Here is a 16,412-nt window from a genome sequence, read left to right on the forward strand (position 1 = left end):
ACGTCTGCGAACATGACGTCAGCGAGGTCACATAAGTCCCACCCCGAAGCGCCGACGTCAGTTTCCTTCTTTTCCGCGTGCAACGCGGATCCGGATTGAGTTCCCTTGACCTGCTTTCAGGCATCTTTTTTAACGCCTTTGCGTTGAGAACAGTGTGCAATGCTTCAGGTTTCAAGGCGTGTGCTTCTTGTACGCGTTGGAAGTCAGCGACGGACCCTCACCCTATTTGTATGTGGTGCTTGGGCGAGCACCATGATTCTACGGCCTGCAAAGCTTGTCAGCGTCTCAAGCTGAAGTCCCGGCAGGAGCGCCGGATGAAATTGCTTACGGCCCGCTTGTCAAGATCGGCCTTGTCACAGCGTCCGTGCCCTACCTTGGAAGGGTCAAGAAGCTGCCAATTCCGGCTGTGGTATCGTCCTTCACCAAGGCCCCACGGGTGTCGCTCGCCCGACGGTAAGTCCTGCAGCTTGCCACCGAGGTCCTGTCCTCGTTCTGGAGAGGGCGCTGGTTCATCTCGGGACGCGCGCCCATCGTCGACATATCCGCCGTTTCCTGGCCTTGGGGCGACACGGACCCAAATGAAGGCCTACGCTATGGCTCTGCAGGCTTCTTTGGGCCCCCTCCTCTTCCTGAGATTTCCGCGGATCGCTCGCCATGCGCGAGGCCTTCCACAGACTTGCTGGCGGATTCGCCCCTGGCGCCGACTAGTTCGGCTCCAGGTTTTGGAGAGGATCGTGTCGTCTAGGTGCGGTCCTACGGGGTTCCCCTCTTCGACCCATGGCGCCCCTGCCTTGCCGCAAACCCTAGCGGGGTTCACTGTGGTGTTGCAGGTCGTCGCCGGGACTCAAGGCTCGTCCCAGAGTCTCCCTCGGTCCTCTGGGCAGGCAGCTGTCTTACCGGAGGCCGCGCCGACGCCTTGCCTCCCCAGCCCTAGCGGTGCTGTGTGTGTATGCCGGTACCCGGGGCGCCTCCCTGAGTCCCTCTCGGTCCTCTGCGCAGGCGGCTGCCTCGTCGGATGCCTTTATAGCGCCGTTCATTGGCCACTACGGCTCTGACCACGCCCCTTTCCCCTATGAGGCACGTGGTGGTGGGGGTCGGTTCAGCTCCCCTGGTGGAGGCTTTGGTGCCGATCGAGGACACACCGGTGCCCATGCCAGACTCCTCGGCGCCGTCCCAAAGTCCCATTATCGCACCCCATCTCCGAGACGTCAACTTCTCCCTCAAATCCGGCACATTCACAGAAAAATGGAAACACGCCGAACTCGGCGCCCTTCTGAAAAAACCCACAGCTGACCCCACTGAACTCAAGAATTACCGCCCCATCTCGCTCCTCCCATTCCCTGCCAAAGTCATTGAGAAAGCCGTCAACAATCAGCTCGCCGCCTTCCTCGAGACCAACAAATCACTCGACTCCTCACAGTCTGGCTTCCGAGCCAAACACAGCACCGAGACCGCCCTCATCGCAGCAACAGACGACATTCGAACACTACTGGACAACGGAGACACAGTCGCCCTCATCCTCCTCGACCTCTCCGCAGCCTTCGACACAGTCTGTCATAGTACCCTAATACAACGCCTCAGCAACATCGGAATTCAAGGAAAAGCATTAGACTGGATCATCTCGTTCCTCGTTGGAAGAACTCAGAGAGTCCGCCTCCCCCCTTTTAAGTCAGAGGCCACCGAAGTAATTTGAGGCGTTCCACAAGGATCTTCTCTCAGCCCTACCCTCTTCAATGTCTACATGAGCCCCCTCGCAACCATCGCACGTCAGCACAACCTCAACATAATCTCCTTCGCTGATGACACTCAGCTGATCCTCTCACTCACCAAAGACCCAACCACCGCCAAAACCAACCTTCATGAATGGATGAAAGAAGTAGCCGAGTGGATGAAGCACAGCCGTCTGAAACTGAACTCGGACAAAACGAAAGTCCTCATCTTAGGTGCATCCCCTTCCGCCTGGGACGACTCCTGGTGGCTACGGCCCTAGGAAAAGCTCCCATACCGACGGACCACGCACGGAACCTGGGCATCATCCTGGATTCCTCTCTCTCGATGACCAGAAAAGTCAACGTCGTCTCATCATCATGCTTCAACATCCTACGCATGCTCAAAAAAACATTTCCGTGGATCCCCACCGAAACAAGAAAAACTGTCACCCACGCACTGGTTACAAGCCGTCTGGACTACGGAAACACCCTTTACGCCGGCACCACCGCAGTACTGCTGAAAAAAATCCAACGCATTCAAAACGCCTCAGCCATACTCATACTAGACATCCCCCGCACAGACCACATCTCCGGTCACCTGAAAGACCTTCACTGGCTCCCCGCCAACAAAAGGATAACGTTCCGTCTCCTCACCCACGCACACAAAGCCCTCTACGAACTTGGACCTGACTGCCTCAACACGCGCATTTCCTTCTACACTCCTACCCGCCAACTGCGTTCGTCCAACCAAGCCCTCGCCGCTGTTCCGCGCATCCACAAAGCCACCATGGGGGGGGAAGATCCTTCTCCTACTTAGCGCCAAAACCTGGAATTCCCTTCCCATCCACCTCCGCCTTACCCAAAACCACCCAGCCTTCACAACACCGCTTAAAACCTGGATATTTGATAAGTAACCCCCCCCCCCTCAAGCGCCTTTAGACCCTCTGGGTATGTAGTGCGCTATATAAATTTTGACTTGACTTGACTTGACTTTACTCCTTGTCTCCTCTTCACCGGAGACTTGGCGACACATTGTTGCCTTTTCCCCGGCTGCCTCCTGGAGTATAGCCTTGTCCTAAGCAGGGCGGGTGTGGGATTCCTTCTCGGGTTCCTTGCGTTTCCTGGCGTCACTGTATACTGCTTGGCGCGGTCCTTTTTCTTCCGCCTTAGCGCAGTTTGCGCTGCTTCAGGTTCTGTCCTGCTCAGTTTCTGGTAGTGTTTCTATCCTTCTTCTACAAGGCTTGCCTGTTGTACATTTTGCCCTTGTTCCTCTGGTCGTTTTGCCTTCCCTCTTCAGCCTCTGGATCGCCAGACCGTCTTTTGTCATGCCGTCTACGGTGTCGTGTTGTGGTCTTATTATTCAACGTTTCGGCCTGGTCCTTTGCCTTGTGTTCCAGGGGGGCTAGGATATTCCTGGTTTTCTCCTGTGTTCTGATTGACTGCTTTAGGTCTGTACTACATATTTCTCGCTTACTGGGAGTCGCTGTACTGGGCACACCACTTCATAGTATTTACCAGCTGCCTGCTGCGCACCCCCGGTCGTTATGGTCCACCTCCGTGGGCCTTGGCGTGTTCCCGTGTGCTCCTGTCCCTTGCTCCGTTGGTACTCTATTGGTGCCTCCGGGCTTTCTGGCGGATGCCCTTTGTCACTCTGGTAGGCTTGTGGTATCCTGGCCTTCCCTTCTCCTTGTTCTTGCTTACTTCTGCTTGGTGAGGGCTGGGCCGTACTTCCTGTCCCCTTGACACATCCCCTGTTGGGGCCCTGTGTTCTTCCAAGCTGGTGAGGTTCTCTTGCAGACCCTCCCCCCCTCTGTGTATGGCTAGAGTATCTATTCTACGTTAAGGAATCTGCGGGTAGTAGTCTCTATCAGATGTACAAGTTACTTACCTTCGGTAACGATGTATCTGGTAGAGACGATTCTAACCGCAGATTCCTTCACAGCTCTCCCTTCCTCCCCGTTCTGCGAGGACCTTCAGCTTCGTCGCCTCCATCCGGGTCGCTTTGCCTCCATCCGGGTCGCTTTGTCTTCCTCCCTGGCAGGATGCTTTGTTCTTTTTATTTCTTCCACTCCTTCCTTTCTGGTAATTGGACGGTAGTTTCATGGGTACTTCGGCATCTCTACACCGTGGTTTTTCCAGTGTGGGGCCTACTAAAAATCTTCTCCTTTTTTCATTGATTGGGGTTTCTGACTCCTCTGCAGTCCTCTGGGTTGGGGTCTTTTGACTGTGCTTCAGCCCATAGCTCTTTACAGGGGGTAAGACACTCCTTGATGGTGTTGTCTTTGGGTAATTTGTCATTACTCATCTGTTCCGGACTTGTTGCCCTTCCCTGGTATAGATTGTGGGTGCAGACTTTCTGTCGTCCGCTATGACATTTTTCACATGTTTTTTCTGCCTCCAGGAAGGATATCGCCTTTGCTTTGCAAAGTTGGTTGTCGGAGCAGCGCTCCACACTTTCCCTTCCATGATTTTAAGTAACACAGTGCCTGGCACTTTTCCTGATGGTGCTGTTCCTCATCATTTGCTTCTTCCCTTTGTGTTTCACAGATTTTTTCGCACACTGTTCCCGTACTCTCACAGTTTTGTTTGTGATGGCTCTGTTGTGGCGCGGAAAAGTTCTCTAAAGAAAACTGATATCAGCTCGCCGGGGTGGGACTTATGTGACCTCGCTGACGTCATGTCCGCGGACAACATCAGGTCGGAGTCACTTGGTGGCGCCCCGGCGCGCAGAGATGCTGTGGCATAAAAAATTCTGAATCCAATCTCACGCCTGGGGATAATTCTAAGTTAAGGAATCTGCGGCTAGAATAGTCTCTACCAGATACATTGTTACCAAAGGTAAGTAACTTGTACTTCTTCACCTTTAGAGCATCCTTAAAACCAGACTGGATCCAAAGGTAATATCAGCATTGCTCCTGCGTGCTGTTAGGTGTAGTGTTGTGGCCCTTCACAACTTTGCCCCGTTCCAGAAGTGCTTATATGTCCAAGTGAACTAGGTACCTTCTTAAAACTACTTTGTAGGGATTGTCACAATCACATGTTTGTGACAGATCACCCTCCCCCCACAAGGGCTGCCTCGTGTGTTTAGAGGTTGGTGCAGGACTCTAAGCCCTGCCAGGATTCTGCCCTTTTGAGTCCGAAGGCGAACCAGGAACACAAAAGTGAAGCTGTATGTTCGAGGCATATGAGCTGCAGATTGTACACTTTGCATAGATCGCCATCTGGTGTTGGGCTCAGATGATTGCATGTTGTTTTTGTCTTCGAAGAAGTCTTGTAGTCACGAGAACGGTGACTCCTCCTTCACTGTAGAGTGCGCATGGGCTTCAGCTCCATCGTTAGATTGTTTATTTCCGCCATAGGGTTCGTATGAAACTTGCTGCGCTCCGGTTCGGAACAGTTTCCAGACCTCTTCGATGCGCAAATACATTCACCAATGGTATCGTTTTGATCGCGTGCCTTCGACCCGCATCTCAAAAGCTTCCATCACTCTTCGATGCCTGCGAACTTTGACGCGTGCCGTTGGGCCTACCCGTGCCGATATAGACGGACGTCAGTGGAATGGACTCCATTTAAAAAAAATGTCCACAGTGTGGTGCTAAATTTCCACACTCGGACCTACATCCTGTCTGCAATTTGTGCCTCTCTCCAGAACATCGAGAGGACAATTGTGAAGCTGCCTTTCCTTCAAATAGAAGAAAACTATCCAGGACCGTCGAGCTCGACGCCGAGACATGCAGCGAGGCACAGGCTCCATTCCGGGCATCTTCAATCCAGGTCCCAATAACCTTCCGGAGCCAGAAGAGGGCCTGGACTCCGAAGCAGACTTCTCCGAGGCAGATGACATCACTCCTGGTCAAAGGGACGTGAGTACTGAAACCCCGGCCCGGCCGACCCAGCCCAAAACAATGGCACTGGTAACACCTTCGCCTTCAGGCTCAGGTTTACACCGTACCAAGACTTCGAACGCCCCGCCCTCTGGCCCGGCACCCAAGGGCAGAAAAAAGCCACCCGGCTCGAGCCAGCCACTCGGTGCCGAAACACCACCCTCTGCACCAAAGGTGCAGCCATCAGAGGGGCCACGCCCTCTTACGTCGACACCGACGGAAGACTCGGTGCCGAAAGACCCCTCTGCACCAAAAGACACAGATAAAAAGTCGGCGCTGAAACAACTTGATAAGGCATCGACACCGAAACAGCCGCATAAACCACCAGCACCAAAAAAAACGGATAAATCTTCGGGACCGAAACAAACTGAAAAACCTTCGGCACTGAAGCATATAGAAAAGACATTTGTGCCATCAAAACACAAGGCACCGAAAACTTCGGAACTGAGTAAAGCGGTTGTACCGGACAATGTCCCAAAACATCCAAAATCAGTTCCTACGGATATTTCTTCGACGCTAAGCAAGTCTGTGGAGACTGAAGACCTTTTCTTCCCAGATCCAAAGCAGACTACTATATTTTTCCATCCAAAGACTGGTCATATAGGCACCAAGCTGCCTGCAAAGAGGAAACCAGAACATTTACACCAAGTTCCAGTTCCTCCTAAAAAGATTCATATTTCTACTAACACTTCTCCTCCACCTTCACCACCTGCTACCCTAACTTGCTAATTTCCCCACCACACTCTCCAGATTTACAGGATAGTGATGATTCACAGGGGCATGGAGATTTAGATGAGGATATAATGCCATTAAGCCCTGTCAATTCACCACAGGAGTCAGACTCCTGGCATGATTATAACACTGATCCTGATATCACTAATCCAGATTTCTACCCCTCGAAGCCATCCCCACCAGATGATAATGTGGGGTTTGCGCAACTGATTAATAGGGCAGCTACATATCACAAAGTCAAACTTCATTCAGATCCTGTAGAGGAAGATTTTTTGTTGGAAACTTTTGCACAACCACAAAAATCCACTCATGTCTTACCTATGCTACAAAGCCTTATCAGACATGCTCCGGAGGTGTTTAAAGACCCAGTCAGAGCTAGGGTTCTTAACCCCAGAATTGATAAAAAATATAAACCAGCCCGAGTGACCGTGTCTACATTAAAGGCCAACTTCCCTTAGATTCATTAGTGGTAACCAATGCACGTAAAAGGGCAAACTCCCAGGGGTCAGGTGACGCACCACCTCCTGACAAGGAATCTTAAGGTTCGAGGCATATGAGCTGCAGATTGTACATTTAGCATTAGATCGCCACCTGGTGTTGGGCTCAGATGATTGCAGGTTGTTGTCTTCTTGGAAGAAGTCTTTGTAGTCAAGAGATAGGTGACTCCTCCCTTGGACAATACTGCGCATGGGCATCGGCTCCATCCTTAGATTGTTTTTTTCCGCCACTGAGTTCGGATGAAAGTTTCTCCGCTCCGGCTAGAAAAACACTTTTCAGCAACTTCGAAGCGCAGAACTTCCTCAGACTTCTAAAAACTACCTTCGACATAGACTACAATACTTTAGACGCCATCAGTTCCATTCCGGTCATCCACGCGGGCCGTTGGGCCTATCGACGCCGTGCGGCCTACACCACATGGAAAGAACTCAAATCAAAAGATGCCCGGTATGTCGAGCAAAGTTTCCACGTATCGATCACCACGAGGTCTGCAACCTCTGTCTATCGCCGGAACACGACGAGTCGACCTGCACAGCTTGTGCATCCTTCTGATCGAAGAAAACCATCCGGGATCGGAGGGCCCGTGGGCACGAAATGAGATCAGCTCCAGCACCTGAAGATATCTTCGACGAAGAGGTTCCCCTCGTTCCCGAAGAAGACTCACCTGATCTCCAGATCGTATCAGAGGCAGACGACACAGATGACTCCATTTCATCGGGTCAGCGCGTGAGTACTACTGCCCCTGCACCACATATTCTGCCCAAACTGAAGGCAAAGGTCAGCACTCCGCCCAAAGCCCAGTCGAGACCGAATTCCTGCTTCGAAAGCCCCGCCTTCCAGCCTGGCTCCGAAGAAACTAACTAAGCCTTCTAGTGCCTCGACAGCGAGCAAGCCACTTCCATCAGCACCAAAAAATAAAGATGCCTCGGCGCCGAAGCCAAAAGACCCTTCGGCACCAAAGCCTAAAATAGTACCGGCACCGAAACATAAAAACGTACAGAAACTGAAAGAATCACCGGCTCCGAAGCCGTCTACTTCTACATCTTCGGTGCCGAAGAACACAAAGCCTGATTCCAAGATGCCCAAATCCTCAAACATGCCTACAAAGCCGAAAACGACACCTTAGGCACCGAAAACTATGCCACAGGACGTTATAACACCTCCCAAGGCTAAAGACACACGACAACCTCCCTTGGAACCGAAAAAATCGACACCCAAGAAGGTTGTAGAGGAGAAGGAACTTTTTCGGCCAGATCCTCGACAAAAGAAAATCTACATAGACCCAAAGACATGTCATGTAGGTGCTACACCTCACAAGAAGAGACCAGCAGATGCACCACCCACTCCTGTGGTTCCTGCCAAGAAAAAGGACTGCAACATCTCCTATGCACCCTTCCTCTCCTATTCCTCCTCTTCCTTCTTCTCCTGTTCCTGCTCACATATCCCCTCAAATCTCTCCTGTACATTCTCCATTATCATCACATTCCCCACAGCAGAATGATGATGAATACAATTTGCGTGGAGGGGAGGTCATTCAAGAACCTGGTTCATACCATAGATGAGGGTATATGGGACTTTCCAAACCCCAAAAATGTGCCTATATGGGCTAGATATCTTTGAGCAGTCTCAGCGGTCTGCTCAAATTCTTCCCATGATTAAGGGGGTCATCAAACACGCTCCAGAGGTATTTAAAGACCCTGTACGCACTACAATATTAAACCCTAGAATTGAGAATTTTTTTTTAATATAGACCGCCACCCACAGATCCAGTCTACATTAAAGGACACCTTACCACTAGACTCATTAGTTGTGTCCAATGCTAGAAAAAGGGCGAATTCTCAAACTTCTGGTGAAGCACCCCCACCTGACAAAGAATCAAAAGTAATTGATGCGTCAGGTAAAAGAATAGCTGCACAAGCTACAAACATTTGGCGTGTAGAAAATGCACAAGCCCTCCTCTCGTTACGATAGGGCTCATTATGATCAATTAGAAAAACTACTTGAGCACCTACCAGATCAGTACAAAGATCAAGCAAATTACCTTATACAAGAAGGCAAGCTAATTAATATCCAATGCCTCAATAACTGGGGAGACATGCGTGGTTACGCATTTCAGGGTTTAAGCAAGAAGTGCAAACCACCATTTTAAACCAACCATTTATTCAGAACCAATTATTTGGCCCAGAAGTAGACACTACACTGGAAAAAAATGAAGAAAGATACCGACACCGCAACGTCTATGGGAGCCTTAGAGTCCACATCAGCTAGAGGCTCCTCTCGTCGCTCCTTCTACAGAGGAGGCTCCAAACAAACTGGAGCAGACACTACAACATCTTTCAAATCACAAACATCCTCTAACAAGGGATACTTTAGAGTAGGATACAGAGGCAATAATAACAAAGGAAGAGGTTGCGGTAACAATAGCAATTGATCCTCTTCGGCCACAAAACAGTGACTTCCCTCTGCTTCCCCCACAGCATTCCACTCCTGTAGGGGGCAGATTAACACAGTTCCTGCCTGTCTGGAACTCCATTACAACAGACAAGTGGGTAAGACAGATTATCCAACATGGCTACTGCCTAGAACTTACAGCAACCCCTCCAACCATACCTCCCAGGCAGCGTCCAATGTCTACAGACCATCTGACTCTGCTTCAACAGGAAGTTCTATCACTTCTACAAAAAGATGCTATTCAAATAGTTCCTTTAGAAGAACAAGGAACAGGGGTTTGCTCGCTGTACTTTCTAATTCCCATGAAGGACGGAACACTAAGGCCAATTCTCGACCTCAGGCCCCTTAACCATTACATACAATCAAATCATTTTCATATGATCACTCTACAACAAGTGCTTTCACTGCTGCAACAAGGCGACTTCCTTACAACACTAGATTTAAAGGACGCCTACTTCCATATCCCCATACATCCTGCTCACAGAAAGTATCTAAGGTTTGTACTGGAAGGACAACACTATCAGTTCAAAGTACTTCCATTCGGAGTGACAACGGCACCACGAGTATTCACAAAGTGCCTAGCAGTGGTAGCAGCACATCTCAGAAGATAACAAATACATGTCTTCCCTTATCTAGACGACTGGCTCATAAAAGTCAAGTCATTCAAACAGTGTGTCCAACACACACATCAGACAATTCAAACGTTGCACGACTTAGGGTTTACAATAAACTACACCAAGTCGCACCTGCAGCCTTCGCATGTACATCAGTATTTAGGAGCTACATTAAACACGTCTACAGCCCTAGCGTATCCCAGTCCAGCCAGGATACAGAGCATTCAGGCTTTAGTCGCCACTTTTCAACACCAACAGTCTCTGCAAGCCAGGGTGTTCATGAGACTAATAGGCATGATGGCATCTTGCATCTTCATAGTGCCACATGCAAGATTGCAAATGCGTCCATTACAAGAGTGCCTAGCACAACAGTGGAACCAAGCTCAAGGTCAACTAAAAGACCTGGTGTTTGTCGACAGCCGCACGCATCGCTCTCTGCAGTGGTGGAACACCAAAAAATTGACAAAAGGGCGGCCGTTCCTCGAGCCTGTTCCACAAGTAGTGCGCACAACAGACTCATCCCTCACAGGATGGGGAGCCCATCTCTTACATCACACAACTCCGGGTCAATTGAACAATCAACAAAAACTGTTCCATATCAACCATCTAGAGCTGCTGGCAATATTCTTAGCACTCAAGACTTTTCAACTTGAAGTACAAAACAAAGCTGTCCTAATCCAGACGGACAATATGACAGCCATGTACTATATACAAAAACAGGGGTGGAGCAAACTCTCTGCAACTGTCCCAGCTTGCACAGAACATTTGGAGATGGGCCATTCCTCAAAACATACATCTGTTAGCGGAACACCTTCCAGGAGTTCACAATCCGATAGCAGATCTGTTAAGTCGGCAGTCACAACAGATTCACGAATGGGAACTGTAGGAAGGTACATCCTGACTATGGTTGCCCCCAACTTTTTGCCCTGTGTTTTAGCTGGTTTTGGACATGGTCGACCTGGGACCCTGCCAATCAGGACCCCAGGTCTACGGCTCTCTCTTTAAAATGGAATCCATGTACCCTAGGTGCATTTCCAATTGGTACTGGGCCACCTTATCAGACCCTGTAACTCAGTGCATAGGTGTACCCAGGGCTGCCAGGGGCTGCAGCATGTATTATGCCACCCCTGGCTGGCCTCCTAAATTTGACACAACTGGCTGCATGACAGCTGGGGCAAAGTCGTGTAATCACCCTTTGCTGTAGGTGTAGTATACCTATATCTAACCCTAAAATGGACACACAGATTCCTATCAGTCACTCCTATGGCAGGCCTTGACAATCCTGAAGGCAGAGTGCTTGGAATCGTGTGAGATGGTGCTCTGGCATGAGCTGAGCCTGTCTGCAGCTTGCGGAACCAAGTCCTAATAGCTGTTCCATGATATCGCATACCATATACTCTTAAGTGCATTATAATCCTCGCGGTTAAATGCTAACTTTGGTATTGCTTTATCAAAACATGTCGAGTAAGGTGTCATACGAATTGGAATACTAACCCCTCGCCAATCCTGGCGACGGGGTTAGCATTCCACCCTTCTAGAGGGACACGACATGTATGTAACTGTGAACCCCGGTTAAAGTTAACTGAAGCCTCAGCTCCACAAAATGGATGCTGCCACCACAGACACAAGTCTGACCCCCTGCAGCTGGGAGTCCTTCCAGCGAGGGGAGCCTGGACAAAGGGTTTCCTGTCAGGGGCGGTGCTAGCACCGTCCCAGACATGGTTTTGTGTATCCTGGGTAGGCAGGGCTTTTCAGGAAGGTGACTGCTGAGTGGCACCCCGGTGCTCACTACGCATAGGCCAGTCAGAACCAGTTCCAGGGGCACGCCAGCCCCTGGCCTGGGGAAGTCCGGCAGGGGAGAGGGGTGTAACCACCCCCCTCCTGGTCCCACCCATAGGCAGGACCTAGTCACCGGACCAGCCCCCTTTTTTAGTATAAAGATGGGAGCGGGCCCCCTGTTCAAATTAGATCATCTTTGGAATCAAGACACGACTTTCTGCGAAAGGACTTCAAGATTTCTTCATCAAGATTCTCCCTTGTGGCTAAGGAGTAGTCACCCTGCATCCGCAGGCACCATCCTCAGAACACTGCGGTCTGCTGCAAGTCCTTCTTCACGAATCCGACGACCCAGCTCGACGAGACCCGGCTTCCCTGGCACCTCTGACCTCTACTCACCTCTACAGCAAAGCTGAGAACCGTGAGTGCGACGAGACCTCGAGGGACCGACGATCGCCAAGACTGCACGACTTCTGCGTAACAAGCCCACCGAGTCTTCCACTGGTGAGTGCTTTGGGGTCCGAGAAGCCCCAACCCTGCGCAGCTCCAGCACCCAAGATCAGCCTCCCTGCATCTCCACGATCTGCATGGGGCCCTTCTGCTGTTTGCTGTGCACCGCGTTGTTTGGCTACTAGCCGGCTGGCTTGTGGCCTTCTGAACGACGCCCGACGACATCACTGCTGCTGGTCTGGTTGCTCCAGACTGGCCCTTGCTTCCTTCTTTAAGAGAGGCACCCCGGACCCTCCTGGTCCACTCCAGACGCCATTTTAGGTCCACCGCGTGGGCTTGAATTTGCCAAGGCTTTGTTGCCCAATCCTGGGTCCAGCGACGCCGACAGCTTCTATCTTCGTGGGACAGCTCGATCCTCCTTCCTGGTCGCCGACAACGCCTCCTGGTCCGTGAGATCTCCGAGCACAGCGTCACCCACTCGCCTAGTCGAGGTGGCTACCATCCGGTACCCTCCTGGTGCCCACTGACTACTGGCTAGTAGTCTCGAACTTGGTCCCCTCTGCTTTCAGGTGTCATCTTCCATCGATCCAGGCTTGGATCCACCGAACTTTCTTCACTGGTCGCCTGCCAGCAACTTCTTTCTTCCAGGCTCCTGGTCCGTCAACGAGGATTCCCGACGTCCTTTGAGTCCTATGCAGCTGCAGCCCCTGGGCTAGGTAACTTCGGCATTTCGGTGCCCCAGCATAGCCTCACTATCCAAGGGTCAGAATCTACTTTCGTTTTCCTCCTACCAGGTCGGGTTCGCCCGAGAACACTAACTTTGTGAAATCTAGCTACCATAGACTTTGTCCCGCATCTTGCGTGAGAGTGCACACACTGCACCCGAGTCCCCTGGGTCTCCTAGAAGTAATCTAACGATTCTATAGTCAAGTCCTAGCGATTCCAAAGCCTATTAGTACTGTACTTACCTGCTAGTAATTTCGCATTCCACTTTTCAAGTATATGGTTTTCCGTGCCCCTCGGGCATTTGTATATACTGTGCTAACTTAAGTATTTTTGTAAGAGTTTTGGTTTGTGCTTAGTACCCTGTCCTCATAAAGAGTACAGGGCTGTTGTGATTCTTAATAAATAACTGTTTATTTTCATAACACTTGTGTGGTGTCCTTTCACTTGGTGTTCAAGGGGTATATGTGGTATAACAGCTGGCTTAACACGCCCTCTCGAGTCTTTAGCCTTAGACTGCTCGTATCCACGCTACTAGGATAGCTGGTCTATAAGGTTGACTTACAACCAATCATCAATAAGGGTTGCTGGACTGATACATAGTGTTCACTAGAATAGTGACCACTGCATATCAGGCCACCTTCTCACAGGAACTACATCCACAAGTTCTTCAACCATTCCTCCAAAGGTGGGGGCACCCACACATAGATCTGTTTGCCACCCACGAACCCAATCAATTTACGCACCCAATCAGATGAACCTAGCGATCTGGCTCCTGAAGTCTTAGAGTTCGGATATCTTAACTTGCCTCCAGACTGCATGAACATTATCAAAGAAGCAAGGCGTCCCACTACTAGAGCATGCTACGCAGCTAAATGGAAAAGATTTGTAATTTATTGTAATAACCAAATGAATCAATTAGATTCCTCCATCCAAAACATAATCTGTTACCTGCTACCTCTTCAAAGATGTAATCTAGCATACTCATCCATGAGGTTACACCTTGCTGCTATAGGAGCATATTTTCAAAACAGACGTGTCCCTGTTAAGAATACCACCTATCAAAGGTTTTATGAAAGGACTTAAAAGAATTATCCCTCCAAAGCATCCACCTTCGCCAGTCTGGAACTTAAACACAGTACTTACCAGACTCATGGGACCACCCTTCGAACTACTTCATTCATGTGAACTACAATTCTTAACATGGAAGGTGGCATTTTTAATTGCCATTACCTCCCTCAGGCGAGTGAGTGAGCTACAAGCACTAACCATTCAGGAACACTTCATGCAAATACACCATAATAAGGTTGTGCTTTGTACAAACCCTACATTTATGCCAAAAGTAATCTCCACATCAACCAGTCCATAGAATTGCCAGTTTTCTTTCAAAACCCTGCAGTCAGTTGCTGAAAGAGCTCTACACACACTAGACGTTAAGAGCCCTGCTATATTACGTTGACAGAACTAAATCATTCAGAAAGACAAAGCAACTATTTGTTGCCTTTTCACCACAACATAAGGGTAATCCCATTTCTAAGACAGGAATAGCCAGATGGATAGTTAAATGCATTCAAATATGCTATCAAAAGGCAAAGCGCACTTTAACAGTTCCCCCAAAAGCCCACTCAACACGCAAAATGTGAGCATCCATGGCTTTCCTAGGAAATAATCACCTAAAAGACATATGTAGGGCAGCTACATGGTCTACCATACACACTTTCACTAAACACTACTGTGTTGACGTGCAAGCTAAGCAACAAGCTGCTGTGGGCCAGGCTGTCCTTAAAACTCTTTTTCAAACCACTGCAGCTGGTACAGGCGAACACCGCTAGAGGAGAAACTGCTATACAGTCTATGCTAAGATATGAATTCAGCAGCCCACATGCCTCGAACGGAAAAGGCTACTTACCAGTATGCATCTGTTCTTGGCATGTAGGGCTGCTGACATTCATAATTTAATAAAGGAAAACTCAATGTACGTCGGGCATTTTAGCTGCATAGGTGTGTGTGTGTGTGTGTGTGTGTGTGTGTATATATATATATATATATATATATATATATATATATATATATATATATATATATATATATATATATATATATATATATATATATATATATATATATGTGTATATATATATATCTCCTACTGGCGGTCGCCAGTAGGTATATATAGTTAGGACCTAGTTACCATAAGAAATTCCGAACATTCAATTGGGAATAACTTTGGCGCCGATTGAGGGATCTGTTTGTAATTTTCCTTAAATTTGCCTCGCTCTGCTCCTTCCCTGAAAGTTTCGGGGGGATTCGTCAAGCGGGGGCCGAGAAAAAAGGGTGGTCCCAAAACCTGTTTTCCCCATGTTAATTTCCATAGGGACATTCCATCACGGCTACAGCTCGAATGGCTGAACGGAATTACACCAGATTTGGCAAAATGGTAGGGACTGGTATGCAGCAGTGCCTTTTGTATGTTTGGTGTAAATCCCTCCAGTAGTTTTTGAGAAAATTGAATTTGAAGTTTTTAAAAAGGCATTTTCTAGGGGACCTTTAGGCACGGCTACAGTCCGAACGGCTTAACGGAATTACACCAAACTTGGCAAAATGGTAGGGACAGGTATGCAGTAGTGCCTTTTCTATATTTGGTGAAAATCCCTCCAGTAGTTGTTGAGAAAATTGAATTTGAGCAAATTATATATCTGTATGCGCTCAACATTCTATTGGGAATAACTTTGGCGCCGATTGAGGAATCTGCGTGTAATTTTCCAGAATTTTGGCCAGCTCCGCTCCTTCCCTGAAAGTTTCGGGGGGATTCGTCAAGCGGGGGCCGAAAGGGGGGTCCCGAAACATGTTTTCCCCATGTTAATTTCCATAGGGACATTTAGACACGGCTACAGCCCGAACGGCTGAATGGAATTACACCAAACTTGGCAAAATGGTTGGGACAGGTATGCAGTAGTGCCTTTTCTATATTTGGTGAAAATCCCTCCAGTAGTTGTTGAGAAAATTGAATTTGAGCAAATTATATATCTATATGCCCTCACCGTACGTGCACTGTACGCGTACGTGCGCGAGTTTCTGATTGGCTGGCAGTCGACTGTCAACATTCTAAACTGTCCAAACCAGGAAGTGTTGGCCACCATCTTGTTTTTCAGGAGAACTGAGGCACAAGAGAGCCCAAAACAAGAGTGGAAAACACGAAAAGGGGGCAGGGTAGAGACCCCCCAACCCTCTAGCCCTTCTCAGGGGGTCCCAAAAGGGCCCCCAAGGGCAAAAAAAAAATAAAAAATCGAAATAATCGCGGGCCACGCGTACCCAGCGATTTAAAAAAAAATAAATAAATAACAAAAAAAAATAACAAAAAAAAAAAAAAGAAATTGCACTTGGTGGTCCTTCTGGGACCCCCTGAGAAGGGCTAGGGGTCATGGGGTCTCTACCCTGCCCCCTTTTCGCGTTTTCCACCCTGAGAAACAAGATGGCTGCTCAGGTGGTCCCAGAAGGATAATAACATATATAAACGTTATCCGCTAATAGAATTAGCATTTACAAAACCTTTTGAAATTTATTGAAAAAAAATA

At 49.0% G+C, this 16,412-nt stretch overlaps 1 protein-coding gene across 1 annotated transcript in view; it reads left to right on the forward strand.

Annotated features, from left to right (window-relative positions):
• The window catches only part of SCAF4 (SR-related CTD associated factor 4), a 915,362-nt gene that overhangs the window by 503,680 nt on the left and 395,270 nt on the right, over positions 1 to 16,412 (forward strand). The gene's annotated exons all lie outside the window — the stretch shown is intronic.

Source organism: Lissotriton vulgaris, chromosome 8 (genome assembly GCF_964263255.1).
Source record: "Lissotriton vulgaris chromosome 8, aLisVul1.2, whole genome shotgun sequence".
NCBI lineage: Eukaryota > Metazoa > Chordata > Amphibia > Caudata > Salamandridae > Lissotriton > Lissotriton vulgaris.